General features: G+C 41.6%; 1 protein-coding gene across 7 annotated transcripts in view; it reads left to right on the plus strand.

The window, feature by feature from the left end:
- Positions 1-11847: 11847 nt before the first annotated feature.
- ORMDL3 (ORMDL sphingolipid biosynthesis regulator 3) overlaps positions 11848-22399 on the plus strand; it is a 32166-nt gene continuing 21614 nt past the window's right edge. For 3 of the 7 annotated variants that reach the window (XR_015796616.1, XM_007436625.3, XM_025172174.2), the window contains exons 1-2: positions 11848-12018; positions 20124-20185. The gene's annotated coding sequence lies outside the window, so the exon portion shown is untranslated. Of the gene's footprint in view, positions 12031-20123; positions 20186-22399 lie in introns of all 7 variants that reach the window. The other 4 variants (XM_025172173.2, XM_088143423.1, XM_025172176.2 and 1 more) reach the window with 3 other exon arrangements.

The raw sequence follows: 22399 nt of genomic DNA on the forward strand, positions 1-22399 counted from the left end.
CTGGTGGTTTACTTCGCTGGACTTTTAGAGGACAAGTCACCTATATTTACAGCAGCATCAGTGTTTGCTGCAGATTTACACCAGTATTGTCAGTGTTGAGCATGTATTGCCAAATCTGAAAAGGAGAAGTGCATTAGATGTGCAACAAGGGACTTGCAGCCATACATCTTCCTTTCACCGTTTCATAACTACTGATGGAAAGACGTAGCAAACGTATCTGCCAGTTTTCACTGTGAATCAAACCTTCATTGAAATATTCTGTTATTTAATTTTTTCTCTTCCCTTTCCACCCATAGACTTTAGTCCACAAAACAATGTTTCTTACAATCTATTGGAACCCTAACCCAAAAGACTGGGTTTTTTGGGTTAGGGTTCCCAAGTGCCATACTTAATGGTTGAGAAGAAGCGGCTGCTACCCTAAATGGTTGGGTCAGGGATGCCAAGTGGATAAAGCTAATTAATATTTTCCATTTTGAATCCTTTTTCTCCTCTTGCTAAATCTGTTTTAAGACTTATGCTACAGTTCATTGGTGTAGCCAGAGGGGATTCTGGGAGTCACAAAAAGGGAGCCAGATAGATCAGTAGGTCTCTGACGTGTTCTATAACATACTAGTAGTAATAGTGTATACTAAATTCAGTGGGAGTTTATCTGTTTGTTTAATCAGTGATGTCATCAGGTTGCGCCGGATATGACGTGCATAACCTTGACCCTCCCCTGGATGTGACGTGCATAACCTTCCTCCCCACGTGATGCAGCGCTCACAAGGTCATAACCCTAACCAGACATAACACGGTGAACCTAACCCTATCACCAAGAAAGGTGTGACGGTCAACCCTAGGGTGTCTGATTAGCTTAACCCCAAACCTCATTCTATGGGCATTCAAATCAAAATCTAAGTAAAGTGAATAATTAACAGAACCCTAGGCCGCGCTGTATTTGGGAAGCAAACCCTATTTGGGCCTTGTGAAATAAATGATAGCCTAATGATGCTTTTAATTTTGTGGAGTTTTAAAGTCATCCCTTGAACGCAGGGAAAAGAACTTTTTAAACCACAGCAGCCCCAGAGTGATTTAGAGTGATTTAGAGAAACCCACTAGCACACGGGTCAGCTCAAGACCTCAACTAACAGAATGTACCAAAAGCTGTTGCCGGGGTTATGATAGAGAAAATAATTACCTCAAACCAGTTTTGTATGGCTGTTATAAGCTGTGTTGTAATTTTAGTGATGAGGAACAGCAGAAGACAGATGACGTAGCCTGTAATACTAACCATACACCCTGTGAAATGGTGCATGGGCCATCTTTAGCCCGCATCAAAGGACACGGAGAGGGTAAATAACAGGTATCAATTATTGCTGTGTAAATGCTGGTGGAGCAGATAGTACACTAACATGCTATGTTTTATATTTTGCAGTATCTGAATTAACACCGCCTAGACAAAGAGCAATTCAAAGTACCCTGCTTTTATATTCGACTGTACTTCGAACAGTCACTCATGCCCTGGTCATCTCCCTTATAGACTACTGTAATGCGCTCTACATGGGGCTACCCTTGAAGAGTATCCGGAAGCTTCAACTGGTCCAGAATGCGGCCACGTGGGCGATTTTAGGTGCATCAAGATCAGCACAGGTAACACCTTTGCTCCGTGAGCTGCATTGGGTGCCAGTTTGCTTCCGGGTCAAATTCAAGGTGTTGGTTATTACCTTTAAAGCCCTACATGGCATGGGTCCAGGGTACCTGAAGGACCGTTTCATCCCCGTCACATCATGCAGACAGGGCATGCTACGAACCCCATCTGCAAGAGAATTTCATCCGACAGGGTCCAGCAGGCAAGCCTTCTCTGCAGCAGCCCCTGCCCTTTGGAACACTCTTCCCCAAGAAGTGAGGTTGGCCCCCTCCCTTTTAGACTCCAGAAAAAAACTGAAGACCTGGTTTTGTCATCACGCATGGGGTGTGGATGGGAATAGTCAGTTTTGGGGTTGGCTGGTTCCCTAGTCTTACCTTTGACCGATATTATCTGGTCACAGGCTGAAATAATATCACCATCTCTTGGATTTTATTGTATTTAAAAATCGTATTTTATATTTGTATTATTTATGTTTTTACTGATTTTAAATTGTTTTGTTGTGAACCACCCAGAGTCCCTCCTTGTGGGGGAGTTGGGCAGTGATATAAATTTGATAAATAAATAAATAAATATTCCAGCGGTAATCACTGCTGGCAAATAATTTGTCTGATCTAGAATGTGGCAATGATTCCACTCTATCAGAGTGGCCGTGCTAATTGCACAATGAGTTAAAGGGCTGCAATTCAAGTGAAGATTGGGTTACTTGTGACTGTGGGCATGGATTGTGGGGTACAGAATGTCACCCGGAGAGGCCAACTTATTGAAACTTTACCTTCTTATGATGATGATGATGATGATGACGACGACAATGAGGGGTATTTTTCCGAGGGCATAGGCATGCCCCTCTGAACTCTCTATTACCAATAAAATTATGTGTTAAAGGCAATGTGCTATCATTTGTCAGAGTTCTTTTCGTATAATGAAGTATGAAAAGATTCTGAGGTCCATTTATTACACACCTGATTGTGTGGGGAGTTATGGAGTTGTGAATTCCCTTTTTCAGGAGGGAAGAAAGCATGATAAAAACCTGTCCATGAAGCAAGTCAAGACATGGCTTTCAGGACAAGATGCTTATACCCTTCATAAACCTGCAAGAATTAAGTTTCCTAGAAATAAAACGGGTGGGTGGCATAGATCAGCAATGGCAGGCTGATCTCATAGATGTTTCCAAATTTTCTAAGGAAAACCATGGAAAAAAGGTCATCTGAACAGTTATCGACATGCTATCTAAATATGCTTGGGTCTACCCTTTATCTGATAAGTCCGGGAGAGAGGTCGCAGGTGCTTTCCAGAACATCTTTGAAATAGGATGCACACCCCAAAAAATACAGACAGATGCCGGTAGAGAGTTCTTAAATATCCCTCTGAAGGAGCTTTTAGCACATTATGGCATTCATCACTTTGTCGCCCATAACAAGACTAAAGGAGCTGTTACAGAGAGGTTTAACCATACCCTGAAAAATAAACTCTGAAGATATTTTACAGCTAGAAACACCCAGCGGTACGTAGACATTTTACCTGCAATTCTTCAGGGTTACAATGACGCTTACCATCCTAGCATCCAGACTGCTCCTAATACCGTAAACTTGTCTAACGAAAAGGAGGTGTGGATAAGACTGTATGGGTATGTTTTAAAAAGTAAAAGAATGGAAAAACATCTTAAGGTGGGTGATCACGTCAGGCTATCCCGACTGAAGGGGAAATTTGAAAAGGGCTATCAGCATACTTATACGGATGAAATATTCATCATCAAAGAACTGGGGACAAGGGGGGAAAGAGTGGTGTATAGATTAAAAGATTACGCTGACAAACCTGTAAAGGGGTCTTTTTACCCAGAGGAGCTCCAAAAGGTTCCTGACGACCAACAACTCATATACAGAATTGAAAAAGTGATCAGAAAAAGAGGGTGAGGAAAAAATAGAGAGATTCTAGTCAAATGGGCAGGCTGGCCAGAGAAATTCAACAGTTGGGTTAAGGAGCGTGAAGTACGCCATCTTTGATATGGCGGGGTTTTATATCACCCTTCCCAGCAACACATCGGCTGCTGCTTTTCCCCAAAACAAAAGTTCTAATTTTACTATTCAGTTAGCGAGGGCATTGGATCTTCCAGGTTCATGGGAAGTAGGACTAGTAGAGATACAGTACCCACATAGATGGAACACATTAACTTCAACTGGACATTTTGAAATTCTTACCGAGAGAAAGAGGTGGTATTTTTCTTTGAAAAGTGGGTACTATGCCAGCATTGAACAGCTGGTAGAAACTACGAACAAGCTTATACCAGACATCGAGAACGGTCCTGAGATGACCCGGTGGTTCGAAAAATTAATCTTACAGGAGATGGAACATACACCATTCTAGAAGAACTTGGACATACAGTGGTACCTCGGTTCACGAACTTAATTCATTCCGCGACTCTGGTCGCGACCCGAATTGGTCGCGACCCGAATCAAATTTTCCCATAAGGTTCAATGTAATTACGGTTAATCCGTTCTAAACCATATGTGTGTTTTTTTTTTAACCACAAAAATATGAAACAAAATACAATACGAAGAGAGAGAACGCTAACCTTGCTTGAGGCGACTTCTGGCGTGGAGGACAGGAAGGCGGGTGGGGAGGCGGTTATTGCTTGGAGGGAGAGTCCCCCTCCCGAAAATGGCCGTGGATCCTGTTCGTCACCCGATCCGGCGTTTGTGAACGAAAGCAAAATTTTGCGAACAGAGCTGTTCGTGACCCGAATTGGTCGTGAACAGAAGCGTTCGTGACCCAAGGTACCACTGTATATTAGGCTTGTTCCCAGGTTTCTGGGCCAAAAAATTCCCCTTTGCTGCAGATGTGACTGGAGGAGTCAATACCTTATATGTTTATACAAACATCGTAGAACCCCAGATAGTGGGTGGCAGTGATGCCCTGGGAACCCAATGACTCAACCCCCATGGAGAGTACCCTGCTGACACCTGCAGGCGACTCGGGCTTCAGAGTGAGAGCGAGACACACAGCCGGAAGTTGTAAATGGGGCCTGCTTAGGCCTTTGCATAGTGATCTCTTTTTTCAAGACAAGTTGCTGATTAATGGGGTTGATGTGAAAGTCAAACTCACAAGAAGCAGAAATCACTGGGTCTTATCTCCCTAGAAATATTGTTCAAAAGAATCTGTATCTCATTATGAATAACATCTATAGCCTGTGTGAATGAACAAATATGATCAATATTTATGCATCTATAACAAATATAACGTTCCATGGTATTACGAAATCATTCCCACATTTGAATACTCTTCAGGTACACCTTGTCCAGATTCTGGGTATTTGTGGCGCTTGGCCTTGCTGACTGTTGCATGTCCTCTGCTGACGGGGGTTCAGGTACAGACCATTCTCTGCTGATACTATCTGGGGAGCCTGTAGGAAATCTGCCACCATGCATTTTTGCTTTTTTGCAGGATGGCTCTGGATAAAACAACAGAAACAACAGTAACCCAATACATACATACATACATACATACATACATACATACATACATACATACATAAAACAGGCAGCATTTGTAAACATGCGATGGCCCTTCATCGTTTTCTGAAACCTGCTTGCATTTTGGATAAAACAATGTGGATATTTTTGCCTTCTAAATGACCCTGTGCTCCATGGGATGTAGAAGGCCGGGGGTCCGTAATCTATAGAGCCCATTGTGAATTTGTGGACATTGGAACATTGGCAAACATCTGATCTTCCTCTCATTCTGAAGGAAAAGAATAGAGACAAGCAGAGATCAGTTTTGCTGTAGAAACTTTACATGAGTCTACTGAAATGTATTTGTGTGAAAGGAAAAATAATACCTCTGTAGGCTTTCAGGCATTGTGAATCTGAGACTTCATTCTAATGAAAGAAACCAACAACAACAACAAAAAGTTATAAATACGGTATTGCATCTAACAGGTCCTACATTTTAAAATTAGCCATAAATTACTTATGTTAGTCACATCCATTTTGAAATGGGTCTGCTTTGCTGGCAAATGGTGCAAGATGGACAGCTGGATAACTCAGACTCCTGCGTTCCTGACTGTTTCGGTACCGGCCTCCCACAGTCCTTTATACACGTTGTTGATGTCACAAACTAATTGCACCAGAGACGCTGAATTCTTAACACCTTTTGCAAAACCAGTCAAAACCCTGACCCTAACCCCCCAGGAAGACCTGTTTGAATAACAGCACATATGTTATCATTAAATTGTATCTCTGTGTTTACTATCTGACATGGTTAAACAAGGGTTAGCAAAAAGAAATAAAGCAGATTTCACATGGCCTGTAAATATATTTTATTATAAAATTCAGTGGGTGGTTGTTAATATTTTCTTGTAATTAATTTCTGTTACCTTCTGACATATGATCCTCTTCAGAGATACAGGTAACTCAGCCTCAATGTTTGACATTACTGAAAGTGGATTAGGGTTCTTCTCGATAATTGTATGAATGCCCAGAGTTCACACAGTGTGTCTCTTGTGAAATATAATTTATCCAGTTTGTTGGAAATGGTTGTGAAGATCCACAGGACTTTGGGCTTGGAAAGTCTACTGCATAAACTTTGAATAAATTGTGTTTCATTGGCTCCATCGACTCAGTCTTCATCTTCTTGTAGACATCCCATTAAACAATGATGTAAGATCCTGATAACAGAACCTTGCAGAATCTGGGTCAGTCCTGCATCTTGAGGCAGTTTCATTTCTAAACAGGAAATAAGATAGAATTAAGCTACCAGTTCAACTAATAAAATACTATTTTTCTTGATGTTTATTTTTACTTTCCATTGGTTGATTTACAGAACTTGCAATAACAAGGATGTATAAGTCCATCCTGAGCATTCTCATCAAAGAAGCAACATGGATCAGGTTTTTTTCTGATTCTACATCCACGTTTTGGAAGGTTGGGGGTTAATTTTACATCAAACAAATCACCATCAGGGTCTGCCGTATTATTTTCAAATGCAAGCTGGAGCTTAAACCATTGAACTTCACAGCAGCCCGTAGCTGACACATCAACAACTCGGTGCATGCAGAAAATCACGGGCTCTAACAAGCCTGGACGTGCATACATCCGCTCCCATCCATCGCAAGCACGCCCGCGCATGCTCCGAATCATGGCTCTGGCATGTCTAGATGTGTCAATAATAAGTATCACTGTGGAATATTTGCTGCTTGGTTGGCTGCTGCTTGTGTGAGTATTTGGCTCCATTAAAATTTCCTGGCTTTGCTGGGGGGAGCGGGATGGAAATAAAATTTTATTAAGGTCATGATTCAAAATGTTTACGTGTATGTGTATATTTGTGTTATCGGTTAAATTTGTAAACATGTGCATGTGTATTTCAGATTAAAATTTGTGAGCTATGCGTCTTTAGCTTTTACAGAGGTAAAGCTGTCTGTGGTTTTCACGTCCCTTAGGATATGGGTTGGGGTTAGGGTTAGGTTATCACTCTGGGGCTGCTGTGGTTTAAAAAGTTCTTTTTCCTGCATTCGAGGGCTGATTTTAAAACTCCACAAAAGCATCATTAGGCTATCATTTATTTCACAAGGCCCAAATAGGGTTTGCTTCCCAAATACAGCACAGCCTAGGGTTCTGCTAATTATTCACTTTACTTAGATTTTGATTTGAACACCCATAGAATTAGGTTTGGGGCTAATCAGACATTCTAGGGTTGACCATCACACCTTTCTTGATGATAGGGTTAGGTTCAACACATCATGTCTGATTAGGGTTATGACCTTGTGAGCGCTGCATCACGTGGGGAGGAGGGTTATGCATGTCATATCCAGGGGAGGGTTAGGGTTGTGCACGTCATATCTGGCGCGACCTGATGATGTCACTGATTAAACAAACAGATAAGCCCCCATTGAATTTAGTATATACTATTACTACTCATACTTTAAAAATCTGCACCTGTGAAGTGATGTCACCTTAAAATGTATTCTGGGTGTTCAAAAGGTAATACCTTTTTTTTTCACTCTTTGAAATTGTAGGTTATGCATAGCTAAGAAAATACCACTAAGAAGATAGACTAGAAAGCATGCAACATTCAAGATATTATATTAAAAACCACCTTTCTTTTCTTAAAAGTGTATATTTAAAGCTATATATAAATACATAAAACCTCAGCATGGCATTAGAAGCATAGAGAATGGGGGAGGGGAGTGTGTTATCATCCTTAGGGGTCAAATTAGGCATATTTTTATTGGATAGTTTGTGGATCTAACTCAGAGCAGTCATTGCATCATGGGGATGAGGAGGAAGAGTTTAATTCTCTCTCTCTCTCTCTCTCTCTCTCTCCCCCCCCCCCTCTTCTCTCTCTCTCTCTCTCTCTCTCCTTTTCATAGTCCAAGAAAAATAACTTCCATAAAAATGTAACCTGCAGTTCAAAGGATGGCTCCAACAGGAACTGATGGCTGTGGTGAATAATTCAGGAAATCCATTCACCACAAACTAAACAGGAGAAAATTACTATGTCTAGCTTCAAGCAAGTGACAAATGCAAAGTACTGGGAACAAAGCTATAACAGTGAAAGGTGACCAGCTACATCTGAAGTCACCAAACTATGTACATTTGTTTGTGTATTTATTCTTTCTAGGATTTCTATGTTGCTTCAATCGTATAACTCTACGCAGCTTCCACAATTCAAAACGAATAATATTAACATAACAAAATATAACAAAAATCTAACCATGCACTATCACAGATACACCAGATGGTTGTTTTGTTTTTTCAAATCTTTCAGCAGAACAAGACTTCAGAGGCATTCCAGGAAGATATATCCTAAATTAACAGTGCAAAAGGAAACATTTCTTCTTTCCTGAAAAACGTTAGTCTTGTCTCTTTTCTCATTTGAGGACAATCCTGACATGACATCTAAGATCAAAGGACAGGCTGCCAAAGCAGATTTCGTGTGAGAAGGAGTGGGCCTATTAAGCCATTCAAATACCCTCCTCCCCAGGAACACCTTTTTTTCTATGAGACGGGATTTATGGGGGGGATTAAATGCCACTCCTTTGACCTAGTTCCTCCTTGTACAAAATTGCCACCAGTGTTCCCTCTAGGTGCACACATATGCAGCTGTGCAGTGGCTGTTGCATGCCTGTGCACAAGACTCAGTCTCCCCAAATAGCTGACCCAGAAAGTCTTTGAACCTGAAGAGAAAGCAGAGTAAGGGGTCAAGTCAGTGAGAAAAGGGATACAGATGAGAATCAAAGACTAGTGATGGTCACATGCACCGGGATGCATCTCTGCTTCCTGTTGGAACTGGAATCTGAGAGCCCACCACCTTGTGTACAACTGGAGCCTTTGATGAAGTTTTTCTCTTTGATTTGCACAAACCTAACTCCTAATTCAACAGGGCAAGCCTAGAGGAAGAATCCAGTAATTTCCCCTTGCCTGCCACTCCAGAAGCTTAGAGACTGGAAAGAAATAATTGGGATAAAGCGATGCCAGACAATGTTCCCTCTAAACTGCCCCTGCAGCTTCATTTATTGTTATATTATTAAACCACTTATTATTTATTTATCTATTGCATTTTTATCCCCTTTTTCTTAGCTCAAGGTGATATAAAGGGGGGGGGGGACTGCTCTAATTTTATCCACACAACTACAGCCAAAGTCACCCAGTTGGGTAAGGACTTAAAACTGAATCTCCCTGGTCCAGATCCAGTCCCTTAACCACTATATTATACCGGCTTTAAAAAAAAAAAAGTACCATTTGGCCTTTAGAGCATAATATATGCTATCTTCACTTCTTCTCAGCCATAAAGCACAGAGGTTCCCATAAGGAAGGTCTGGCCACTGTTTTTGTACATTGTCAATAAATCATTTCCAGTGCCACAGGGCCCCCGTTCATTCAGACAATGGTCCAGGCAACTTATGAAAGGATGCAGGGAATACCAACAGCACTGATTAGCATGCAAAGAGAAATGAAATGTCAGAAAGCAGCTGGAATGAGAGCAGGGGAAGGAGGCTCTTCTCATTCCTGGGACCTCCCAGGGAATCCTCAGCTGCTCCTTTCAGAAGCGCAGTGGGGGCTGCTATTCTCACAGCATGAATATCAAGGAATGAAAACCAGGGCTCTCGGAGGCGTGACCAGTAGGGAAGAGCTGCAAACAGCTGGGACTGCATCCTGCTCAGGATGGAAGTGGAAAGTGGTGAAGGAGATTCATTAAATGAGCCCTGATAGGCAAAAGCTTCAGAAAGGAAGGGGTCTTAACTAGCAGCTCCTGAAAATGGTTCCCTATGTTTTTGTTGGATTCCCTGTACACCACTTCCTTATAAAAGGCTATGATTGTACTTGCTTGACACCAGCAAGTCTATGGCTTGTTCCTTTTTGTATCTCACACAGTTTTGTTAGATCTCCATTAACAATTATTTATGCTTTCTGCAAAGTGTAAATTGATCTTACCCATTTTATAAAATTCTCTCCAAAATTCATATCTTCCAAAACCTTGAATGAGAAAGCCCGGTTCAAATTGTCAAAGGCCTTCTCTGCATCCAAGAAAATCAATGCGGCTTTCTTTCATTATGTTGCTCCAAATATTCCAAAATGTCCAACACATTTCTAACATTGATCTTTAACTTTTTAGGTAAAAACCCACACCAATCCTCATGAATAAATTCTTGCAAAATTATTTTCAATCTATCAGCTAAAATAGTTGTGAACAACATGTAGTGAGTAGGAGAATATATGTAGCTCAGGATTGGACTGCGGAGTCCTTGGTGCTCTCTGAACTTGGTTGTTTGATTGCAGACGTTTCATTACCTGACTAGGTAACCTCATCAGTGCTGGTGAGTGTGGGGTTTGCTCCCTGTTTATATACAGTAGCTTGCCCTGCCAGTGTTGGTGGGGGTGTGGCTTTCTCCTTGATTAGGGTATTGTTTTCTGCTTGTTTGTCTGGTGTTAATCCTTGCTTATCTGGGTATAAACCGCATTTGTACACTGTTCAAAAGAGACAACAAGGAAGAGACCAGGACACCTGCTCTCCAGCAGCTTACACATTTTGTTTCTTTAGATATCCATCTATGTTCTCTAGAGAGATGTCACTTCTTTTATACAAGTTGGAATAATATTGATGAAATGCTTTTTGTATGGCCGCATTGTCCATTAATACCATATTTCTCTCTTGTAATTTCAATATCATTTTCTTTCCTTTTTCTTTTCGTAATTTATGTTAGCCATGGGAATCCTGTATTTTCCTGATAGCATCTCCTTCTGCCTTTTTTTAAATAAAAATTTATTGCTTTTTAATTCATAACAAAAAAGAAACACAAAACACAAAAATAATAATACACTATCAAGAAGGGGAAAAAAACTTTTAAGAAGTGCTATTACAGAAAAGTGACAAAAATAGAACAAAAAGATAAAAAAACTTGATGTAGTATACCATTATAACAGTAAATAGTTACAAATCTATATATATTTATCTAATGCAATATTATTCAGATGCATATATATTTCCAATACATTTATGTGACTATCATTTTTTTTAACCTACTGTATTTTGTATAAATGAGTCCCATATTTCATTATACTTGTCCATACAAAGTCTACGTTTATAGGCAATCCGCTCATAAGTGGCAAGCGCAATCAGGTCTTCAATCCATTCAATAAATGGGGGCATACATTTATCTTTCCAATGCTGCAGTATCAGTTTTCTGGCCATAGTAACGGTAGGGAGAATCCATTTACGTGGTCCAGATGTCAAATTCTATGTACTAGGTATATAGTTAAAAAGAATATTATCCTCTGAAAATTTTAGCTTTTGTTGCACAATCACATTTATATAATCCACTACTTTCTCCCAAAATTTAGTAAGTACAGGACACTGTAAAAACGTATACTTTAAAGAGGCATTGTCGTTAACAGTACAGTACAAAGATGCCAGACCAGACCAGTGTAACTCTCTTCCCCAAGGTAGTCAGGAATGGCAGAGATCTGACGTTTACGCGTCCAGTAAATTGGAATAATATTTGCGTTGTGATTTCAAAATCCCTCTGAGTCCACAAAAACTAGCAGGTCAGGAACAAGGTCTGCTATCAGGACAGCACCGTACTGCGCGAGTCGCTCTCCAGCCAGAAGCCATCTGGATTCGCTCCCCGCAATCCGCCTTGCCGGCGCTGGACACGCCCTGAGAGAAGGGCGACTCCCACGTGCTCTCTTGTGAACTATATTTCCCAACATGCTTCGCCGTCTACTGGTGATGATGCACTGGAGAGGAGGTACTGCGAAAGCTCCTTGCTGTGTTGTCAGCTCTTAGGAAGCGGAGGTTGAGCTGCGGGGGTCTTTCTCTCTCTCGAAGACCCCCTGCTCTTCCAGGCGACCTACATCAGAGGGAGACGAGGGAGGCCTCCCTGCCGTGTGCATCGGAGAGTGAGTAGCACGGTAGGGGAAGGGAGCGGGGGACTAGACCCGCCTGCTTCCAGCCAAAAGTAGGCAAAGGCACAACGCGGGGGGAGGGGTTGCGTGCTTGATAGTAAACAAAATCAGGGATGGGGAGGCGGACAAGGAAGCAAAATTTAAAATCTGAGTCCTAGGAGTAGACACGGCGGACACATATTGGTGGAAGAAAGTGCAAAGCAATTGGAACAAAAACACGCCTCGTTGCACTGGGTGAGAGGTGCATAGATTAAGAACAGTTGTGGGGTTTTCGGGAGAGGTGCGTGGGTGAACGTGCTTGAAGGACAGAGTAACGTGTGAATGCTCCGACTACCGCAAAAATTATATCTTGTTCAGAAAACCTGGTGGGGGGCTTACCTTAAGATAAGGAAGGAGGACAGCAGAATTTGACAAGTTGGCAATAAGAGTGCCTGCCGGTTTTCAAAGGGCTCAATTATGGGAGCCTGGTCTGCAGAGAAACCAAAGAGAGGCAAGATGAAATGCTGCGAGGTACACACATGCACGCACACTTTTTCTGTGTCAGAGCCCAGAACTAAATTTAGATCCTGAGAAATATGAGTCATTTTGCTTAAAATTCCAGTATTGCATTTTGGCCCTGAGTTTCAGTCTGTGCATGCCTGGAGAAGGGCCAGAAATGGACTGAATGAAGATTGCCGTTTAAGACTGAACTGATGGTCTCAAAAAACTGTGGGGGATTAGGACAGAAGAAGAATCTCTACAAGTGCTGGAATCGAAACAAAGTTTCATTATTTAGTTACAGCTGTAAAAAGGCAGATCACCAAATGTATTCTAGAGTATTTTGAGGAAAGGTTGGAGGGAAAAGTGTGCATCCATCTGGCATATAGAACTGAATATGTTCCAGACTTCCTTAGTTCACCAAATTTCTGGTGCCAGTATTAACAGAGTAAGATTTGCAAGCAAGAAGAACTTCAGGAGAATGAACAGGAGGTCCCCCCAATACAGCATGCTGGCTTGTAATATTTTGAAATAATATTTTTATCATATTCAGAGCCCCCTGCTCACCCTCCAATATTATAAAGTCCAAAGTCTTAACATTACCTAATTGTACAGCAAGCAGTGCTCATGCCCTTTGACCACCTTTTCCAAATCTCTAATGCATTTGCTAAGGTTTCTAGCTCCAACCACCCAGCTCCATTATATTTGTCTGCCTCTCTGACTTGCCCTGCTAGATGGTTGAACCTAGTCTATTTTGGCTGGTCCCCAAAAAACTAGATCAGACCTGATTAGACTTGGATGGGAGACCAACAGGAAATGCCAGAGCTGTAGTTTAGACTGGGAAGTCCAAAAACTTCCCAGAAATAGGGAATAGAAAACAACTTCCATACTCTTGCTGAGAAAACTGCATGAATGTATCAAGCCATCAGAAGTTGAGCTTGATTCACAGGAGACTACTTTTAACATTTGGCTTCACATTTATTGAACTAAAGGATCTGAAAAGATGGTTTCAAACCAGAAGTTCTACCCTCCCTTAATTCATGACTTGCTGTGCCTGGTCAAGACTTCTCACAGTGTTAGATAAAATGCTCCAAAACAATTGGTACTTTGTTCTCCCCCCCTCCCCCCCGGTGGGTTTCGGTCTCCAAGAATGAATATAGATCAATAAAATCTGTAGCAGCCTTCCTCAGCTGGTGCTCTCCAGATGGCCTGAGACCATAACTGTAGTAGTCATCCAGGATGGGAATGATGGAATCTCTCCAACACGTCAAGAGATTGTCTTTTTGAGGAAGACTGATCTTTAATCTGGCACTGAAGAAATTAATAAAATAAGGTTTGGGAGGAGGAAGGAGAGAGTATCCAAAACAAGATAGAATTAGTCTACAGCACAATGTGGGAGGTGAAACTGGAGGCTTACCTAGCAGTTTATATGCCTGATCTTTAATTCAAAGATGTTGAACAATTTAAAAAAAAAAGGCTAAAGAGCTATATTAATGAAACTGCAGGGAAGCCTCAGTGCAGACTAATGACTGCTTAGTTTGAGTTTTGTTCAAAGCCAGGCAGAATAAAGATTGGCTATATATGGCAGAAAGGCTATTTTGGGAACTACAGTATGTGCTGGAGTTTAAAAAAAAGAAAAAGAGATTGGTCACAATAGTTCTCACCCTGCTGTGAGAATTGACGCCTAAATAGGAACCTCTTAAGAGAGTTTTCAAAACATCCTGCAAGCAGAGATGATGGGTGGATTTGGATAAAGAGACTCCCCACTCACCACCACCAGTGCTACTATGCAGTGTTACTTCTTTACTGAACTCATCCCAAAGGAATGAGGTGGTAGAGTTTGGAAACGGCAGAGAATTACTGTATCAGATTGCAGAGGAGGGTTGCCTTCTTAATGCTCTCTGTGCGGGGAAAGAGTAGAAAATAAAACCTTTGAGACTAACCAATTAGATCCTTTCTTCCAATGTGCTGTGCTAGATACTTCCTTGAGGAGAGGGGTGTTTTTCTGTGTGGAAAAGCATTCCAAAATCCCTGTGTGCAGCCAAAAGTGATAGTTTATTGCCTGAAATGTGTCCTACAACATCTTTTGTGGCACGGCCAGAATGTATAGATTGGGTGGGCAGTTGGGCAACACTGAAACGGCTAAAATGGCCATCATCTGTTTTTGCAGGTTGGGTTGGGTTGGTTTTGCCTGTGCCTGGGTAGTGACAGTCTAAGATGAGAATAATAATAATAATAATAATAATAATAATAATAATAATAATAATATCATTCCCATGCTTGTCTTTTGGACAGCCTAGTTCCACTTGATGACTAGGAAAGTTATTCATTTTGGGGCACAAATTAAGCTGCCCAGAAGCGGAGCCTGACTTATTCCCAGCGTTTGGCAATTCCTCAGTTGCTCTCTCCTTACAAGTGTTATAGAAAGCCCAGTGTGGGTCCTGGATATCAGATATATGCCTCATATGCCTACCCAAAAATTCAACTTCCTTGGGGATGCCCTCTTGAAAGCACAGTACCACATTTAGCAGCCACTTGCTGCATGGCAGTCCAAGAGACGGATACTCTCAATTCAGGTGCCCTGCTTATAAAATTCCCCTTCTGAGCATTTGTAATTGCTGCCAGGATTTCTTAGTTTTTCATGCCAACTAAACAACGACCTTTTGGCTTTGGGCTGAACTCATATTGGGTAAGGCTGCTCTTTCTAATTAAAATTGCATTAAACAGCTGCATTAGGTCATGACAAAATATTCCACTCCAGCCAAGGCAGTTGAACTGGTCCTTCAAACAAAAACTAGGACTTAGAAATCAAAGCAGGGGATGGGGGTGGGGGAGGTCTTTCTTAAAAGCATTTGCTCAGCAAATAAAGAAGAACGTTAAGAATCGAAAGTTTCAGTTTCTGGCTGAAGTAAGCTCTTGGATATTCAGTCTTGATATTCTTGCCTTTTGTGGCACTTAGTTGGAACCCACCTAAGACAAATGCAGAGCTGAATGAAACCAAAATATTTAATATGGATGCAAGGAGACCAGGTAAACCAGAATTTTAAAGGAACTTTTAACCAGCGGCTTGTGCTTATACAGGTGAAACTCGAAAAATTAGAATATCGTGCAAATGTTCATTTATGTCAGTAAGGCAACTCAAAAGGTGAAACCAATATATGAGATAGACGCATTACATGCAAAGCAAGATATGTCAAGCCTTACTTTGGTATAATTGTGATGATTATGGCGTACAGCTTATGAAAACCCCAAATTCACAATCTCAGAAAATTAGAATATTACATGACATCAATAACACAATGATTGGAAATAGAACAATATCGGACCTCTGCAAAGTATAAGCATGCATATGTACTCAGTACTTGGTTTGGGCCCCTTTTGCAGCAATGACTGCCGCAATGCGGTGTGGCATGGATGCTATCAGCCTGTGGCACAGCTGAGGTGTTATGGAAGACCAGGATGCTTCAGTAGCGGCCTTCAGCTCCGCTGCATTGTTCGGTCTCATGTCTCTCATCTTTCTCTTGGCAATGCCCCATAGATTCTCTATGGGGTTCAGGCCAGGCGAGTTTGCTGGCCAATCAAGCACAGTAATCCCATGGTCATTGAACCGGGTTTTGGTACTTTTGGCAGTGTGGGCAGGTGCCAAGTCCTGCTGGAAAATGAAGTCAGCATCCCCATAAAGCTCGTCTGCGGAAGGAAGCATGAAGTGCTCCAAAATCTCCTGGTAGACGGCTGCGTTGACCCTGGACTTAATGAAACACAGAGGACCAACACCAGCAGATGACATGGCTCCCCAAATCAACACAGACTGTGGAAACTTCACACTGGACTTCAAGCATCGTGCATTGTGTGCCTCTCCATTCTTCCTCCAGACTCTGGGTCCTTGGTTCCCAAATGAGATGCAAAAGTTGCTCTCCTCAGAAAAGAGGACTTTGGACCACTGGGCAACAGACCAGTTCTTTTTTTCTGTAGCCCAGGTAAGATGCTTCTGACGTTTGTTGTTCAGGGGCGGCTTGACAAGAGGAATACGACATTTGAAGCCCATGTCCAGGATCCGTTTGTGTGTGGTGGCTCTTGATGCAGTAACTCCAGCCTCAGTCCACTCCTTGTGAAAGTCCCCAACACTTTTGAATGGCCTTTTCCTGACAATCCTCTCCAGGCTGCGGTCATCCCTGCTGCTTGTGCACCTTTTTCTACCACACTTTTCCCTTCCACATAACCTTCTATTGATGTGCTTTGATACAGCACTTTGGGAACATCCAGCTTCTTTTGCAATTACCTTTTGGGGCTTTCCCTCCTTATGGAGGGTGTCAATGATGGTTTTCTGCACAACTGTCAGGTCAGCAGTCTTTCCCGTGATTCCTACTGAACCAGCCTGAGAGACCATTTAAAGGCTCAGGAACCCTTTGCAGGTGTTATGGATTCATTAGCTGATTAGAGTGGGACACTTTGAGCCTAGAATATTGAACCTTTTCACACTATTCTAATTTTCTGAGATTATGAATTTGGGGTTTTCATAAGCTGTACGCCATAATCATCACAATTATACCAAAGTAAGGCTTGACATATCTCGCTTTGCATGTAATGCGTCTATCTCATATATTGGTTTCACCTTTTGAGTTGCCTTACTGACATAAATGAACATTTGCACGATATTCTAATTTTTCGAGTTTCACCTGTATTATAGAGATTGTATTATTATATTATACAATCACTTGATTGGATCTGATTTCCAAGATGGCTCGAGATCTTCAGAAACAAAACTGATGTAGGGGTCACTCCAGATATAGCCTCAGTACCAGATCCAGAGTGCTTTATGGAAGGAGGGAGCTTCCTTTTAGGATAGCCCAGCAATGAGAAAAAGGGCTGTAGCTTTGTTTGCTTACATCAAAATAAGACAAAAAGTACAGGCCAGCTTGAGCTATATGAGAGGAGGAAATACAAGGCACTTCATAGGGTTGCCTCGTGCTCCTTTAAAATGTGGTTGGTTTCTTTTCTAATTACTATAATTTTGTAATTTGGAGACATAATGAGGCAACATTTGCATTGGTAATAGTCTTTTAGTGGAAAACTTCCAAACAAAATTTAAATAGATAGGAGCAGGTTTTTTCTGGCAAATCTACTCTCCCAATGCAGATTTATGTCTTGAGGCTTCTAGAACCATTCATTCATTCATTCATTCATTCATTCATGCATTCATTCATTTATTTGGATTTCTCCCCTGCCCATCTCCCCCACAATAGGGGACTCTGGGCGACTTACAAAAAACATTAAAACTATAAATATATATAAAATACATAGTACATCCAGAATTAAGAACAATACTAAAAAAGGAAAATCCAAGAGGATGGAAAATCAGGCTGCGGACAGCTGGCCACTATGGGGCTAGCCATCCCCCTGCTTGAAGTATTCCCTCCCCACCCCAGGCCAGGTGGCAGAACCAGGTCTTCAAAGCCTTACGGAAGGCCAGGAGTGAGGGGGCCAACCGCACCTCCGGGGGCAGAATGTTCCAAAGAGCGGGGCCACCGCAGAGAAGGCCCGCCTTCTGGACCCCGCTAATCAGAGTTCTTTTACTGAGGGGGTCCGAAGCATGCCCTCTCTGTGTGATCGGGTGATATCATTTAATGATATCATTCATTTATCCCTTGCAACATAGGCTTGAAGAAGTGGCATATGCTATTAAAATAATCTGGAATGTTTATTGTGTTTTCAACTGCAAGTTAAACATGTACATATCCAGCATTACCCTGTCAAATCTCTCTGAGGATGTTGCTTCCCTCTGAAAGTTGCCTGCTTCTAGCTCCCTGCATCACGAAATCTGAAATAGATGCTCCTTGACTCCTCCAGTCTTTCTCGCAATGCTGAAGAGGCTGCCTTGAGGCAAATTCTAGGTGAAAGTTTGGACCAACTTTTTTAAAACAATGAACAGCCACAGATTGTATAGTCTTGCATTTTTCATTGGATAACTTTTCCCTTGCATGAAGAAAATAGAGTGTGTGAGTGTGCTTCTTAAGAAGAGAAAGGACTACTTTTCACCAGTTTAGTTCGAGTTTCCAGCCTCCTCTGGCTGCTATTCATTGAAAATAAACAAAGTAACTTTAGACAACTAAATTCTTAGTTGGTGCAGCTCTCATTTTATGCAGCTGCAGATACAGCATTCATTTAATAAAACTAATTTTAAAATAAAACCATCCAAAACTGGCAAAACTTGTTTTTTTTCCAAAGAACTGTAAACAAACCATTAAAGCGGTTAAAATCCACCAGTATTGTGCAACATTCTTCCTTGCCGGACATGGATTTATAATGTATGCAGAGTTGAAAGAGCTAGAACAGTGTTGTCCAAACTTGGCCACTTTAAGATGAGTGGACTTCAACTCCCAGAATTCCCCAGCCAGCCAGTGAGCTAGAAGAACAAGTTGATCTGGCCATTCCAGGGATAATTCACTTCCAGTCCAGAAGATTAATTTCTGAAAAATTGCTGGACCTTCCCCAGATCTTCATTGGTTGGGAGGAAAAAGAGAACATGCCAGTACTCCAGTACGTTCCATTCCTGGAAGGTAGATGTTGCACGTACATTGCCAAGACCATCTAGTCATTCTTCTTTCCAAAAAGAAGAACTATTAATTTAGCAAAGCTTTCCCTTCCCAAATCTGCCTGGGACCATGCCAGGCCATGGCGTACCAGAAGCAAAGAAACAGGGTGGGGGTGGGGGAGTGGTTTTAAGGTACAATCTTCTTAAAGAAAGTGACAATGACATGATATATTGTTTCTCCCATTGCATACTGAATACTCCTGCTCTCCCCAGTGTCATTTGTAATCAGCTATTCTAAAATATTAATCCAGGGAACACTGCAGTTTGAGGGCTAGACTAAAAAGTTGAATGAAACCCCAAAAGAAGGGAGTGACAAACAACATCGCACAAACATCTACACATCAAGTCATCAGGAATCAAGCTCAACCTCCATGTACGCTCGAAAAACCTTGGTAACACAATAAATGTTTTCCACAGGCAGTAACGGTACTGTATCCTCACCCTATTTTCCTACCTACATTAAAAAGTAATTTCTAACTTCAATTGTTTGTATTAAAGAAAGCCAGTTAATGAGTACTTATATCACAGCGAAGTCCTAATTACAGTAATAATCTCCAGTGTGCTTTTGTGACTTCAGATATGACTGCCTAGGACCAACTACCATCTTTTTTTTCTTTTTTGAAAAGGAAGCATTTTAAAAGATGGGCACAGCTTCCCATCTCCCAACATCCATCTCATTGAGGCAAAAGGGAAAAGTTGTAAAAGAAAAATGAAGCTCTGTGATTGCTTTTCAGAATAGCAAATCTGGATTCTTGCAGTGTTCTGACATTCCAAACATTATGTGCACTGAATTCTTTCCTATAGCCTATTACATGTGGCTAATAGAACATCAGTAATTATGCTAAGTGGGAAGGCATTTGCAAAGCTTTGAGTAGGATTAGTTTTGATGCTGTGTCTCCTCCCTAAAAGTTATTTGGCCCAGCTGTTTCCATTGTTGCAATTCCTTAAACTGAATTGCTGTGGATATATTGTTAAATTATATTGCACAATTAACTAATCTTTATTTTCAAATCTGTTATATTTTCCCAAGGTGCTTCAGATGGAAAAGGTCACATAAATCAATAGTTATGTGTACGTGTGCCTATTGACTCAGTAAGTATTTTTTAGAATAGGCTCATTATCATCTAATTTCTTATCACTTAGGAATATAGGAAACTGCTTAACTCTTGTTTATCTTAGTATTACACCCACCTGGAATCCCAACATGATCCCTGTGGGCCCCAACATACTCAGAAACATATCATCTTCACCTCTGCATCTCTCTGTCACATCACTTGTGATTATTTTGTGTCATGCCCATGGTAGCCACATGATGAATGGGCAAGGTCCCCCATGGCAGTTCATTGCATGCTCTCAAAATTCCAGATGTGTTGACCTGCCATAAAAAGGCTGGGGCACTTAGTGTTCACTGATTCGCAATCATATTTCACAATCTCAGATGGGAATCTTTATAGCCCACCTTTTTTATATAAAACAAGTGCTGTTCTCCTAAGGGACAGCTCTTCCTCTGAAGGGCAAAGTGAGCTGCCAGAGGTTGTTGCTAATTTCCAAGAATGCAGCGGCCCAGATAGTTTTTGGTGTTTCTCATTATGCCCATGTAACACCACTGCTCTGCAAGCTGTACTGGCTCCCAGGAGGTTTCCAGGTGTGATTCAAGGTGCTGGTTATCATCTATAAAGCCCTCAGTGGCATAGGGCCAGGTAATTTGTGGAACTGCCTTTCTCCCATCGTTTCTGTTCAGCCCTCCAGATCCAGTGCAGAAGGCATGCTCCGGGTCCCTTCTATCAAACAATGTAATCTCGTTGGACCCCAGAGTCATGCCTTCTCAGTGGCAGCACCTGCCCTGTGGAACAGCATCCTCCTGGAGATTTGGATGGCCCCAATCCTATTAGCCTTTCATGAGGCACTGGAGATCTGTCTGTTTCCCCAGGTGTTTGGGTCAAGATGCTAGGTGAGCTCTGCCGCTGTTGATACATTTGAGTGGAGTCATTGTTTTATATTTAAGCACCAGGGGTTGTATATTGTGGTTTTCATGCTTTTAATACTTGTACTCCACCCAGAGTCATCTGTGTGACATGGGCAACCATATAAATCATATTAAAAAAAAATAAAACTAAGTTCTAAGACCATTCAGTTCTTAGTTATACGGGTTAAGAATGAGTTCCATTCCTAAGCCTGTCTTTAACCCAAATTTGTATGTAAGTCGGAACTCGTACTTACGAACGGGTTGCCTGTTACTAAAAATGGTGGATGGAATTCTCCTTCCTGGAGCTGATGAACTGCTGAAGCCATGCAATGTTTTCATGAACCGTTGAAAACAGGCTGTATATTAAAAACACATGGCTTCAGCAGTTCATGAAAACATCACATGGCTTCAGCAGTTCATCAGCTCCAGAAAGGAGAACACCATCCACCATTTTTGGTAACAAGCAGCCCATTCATAAGTATGAGTTGTCTGTAACTCGGACATTCTTAACCCGGGGACTGCCTGTATCCTTTTCCTTTCTCCACAGTTTCTTATTTTAATTAGAAAGAAGGCAAGATCAGGTTGTACCCTATAACATATGATTGAACATCATATTACAAATAAGCTTAGAATAGGGAGCACATGTTGTTCAACTCTTTGTCAGTCCTGACTATGATGATCCATGGTGAGTTGTAGCTCAAAATCTAGAGGGCCACAAATTATCACCCTTGTGCTAAATCATAGTTGGCCTTATGTAGGCACTCCAGAAGAGGAAGGGAAGGGTCCAAATCCAGAATGGTCTACAGCTTGATCTGATCATGCTAAGTTAGTCCTCCCAGATATGTTGTACCCCAAATGTGACTGACCTCAGCTCCCATCATCCCTTGTCAGCATTGTCATTTGGGACTTGACATCCAGAATTTCTCAAGGACACGAGGATAAGGAAGGGAATGCTAAACTTTGGATCAGAATCAGGGCCATGACAGGATGCTTTCCTCTGTGAGACAAAGCAGCCAATGCCCTTCCCCTTGAAAAAAAAGTTTAAGTGCATCATCCCTTGGCCACTTAGGTTATTTTGGCCACCCAAAGCAGACAATGTCGCAAGAACCTTTCCTGCTTTCCTTACCATAATGAATGACATAACTAACAAATGATTACCCTTTTGGGATAGCCAGTGAGTTGTTTATACAATTTTCAGGGCAGAGTGTGGTGTTATTTGGGTGGAACCTTCTTCGTTCTCCTCCTGGGATGGGAAGCCAAAAAGGAACATCTCCATCTTGATTGTTATGCTAACCTCCTTGACTGGAGTAAAAAATCAGAGTTGATGCAATGGGGCAGTT

The sequence above is a fragment of the Python bivittatus genome, unplaced genomic scaffold (genome assembly GCF_059951505.1).
Source record: "Python bivittatus isolate LINGU-HERP-01145 unplaced genomic scaffold, Pbiv_v1 ctg000410_np1212, whole genome shotgun sequence".
Taxonomy (NCBI): domain Eukaryota; kingdom Metazoa; phylum Chordata; class Lepidosauria; order Squamata; family Pythonidae; genus Python; species Python bivittatus.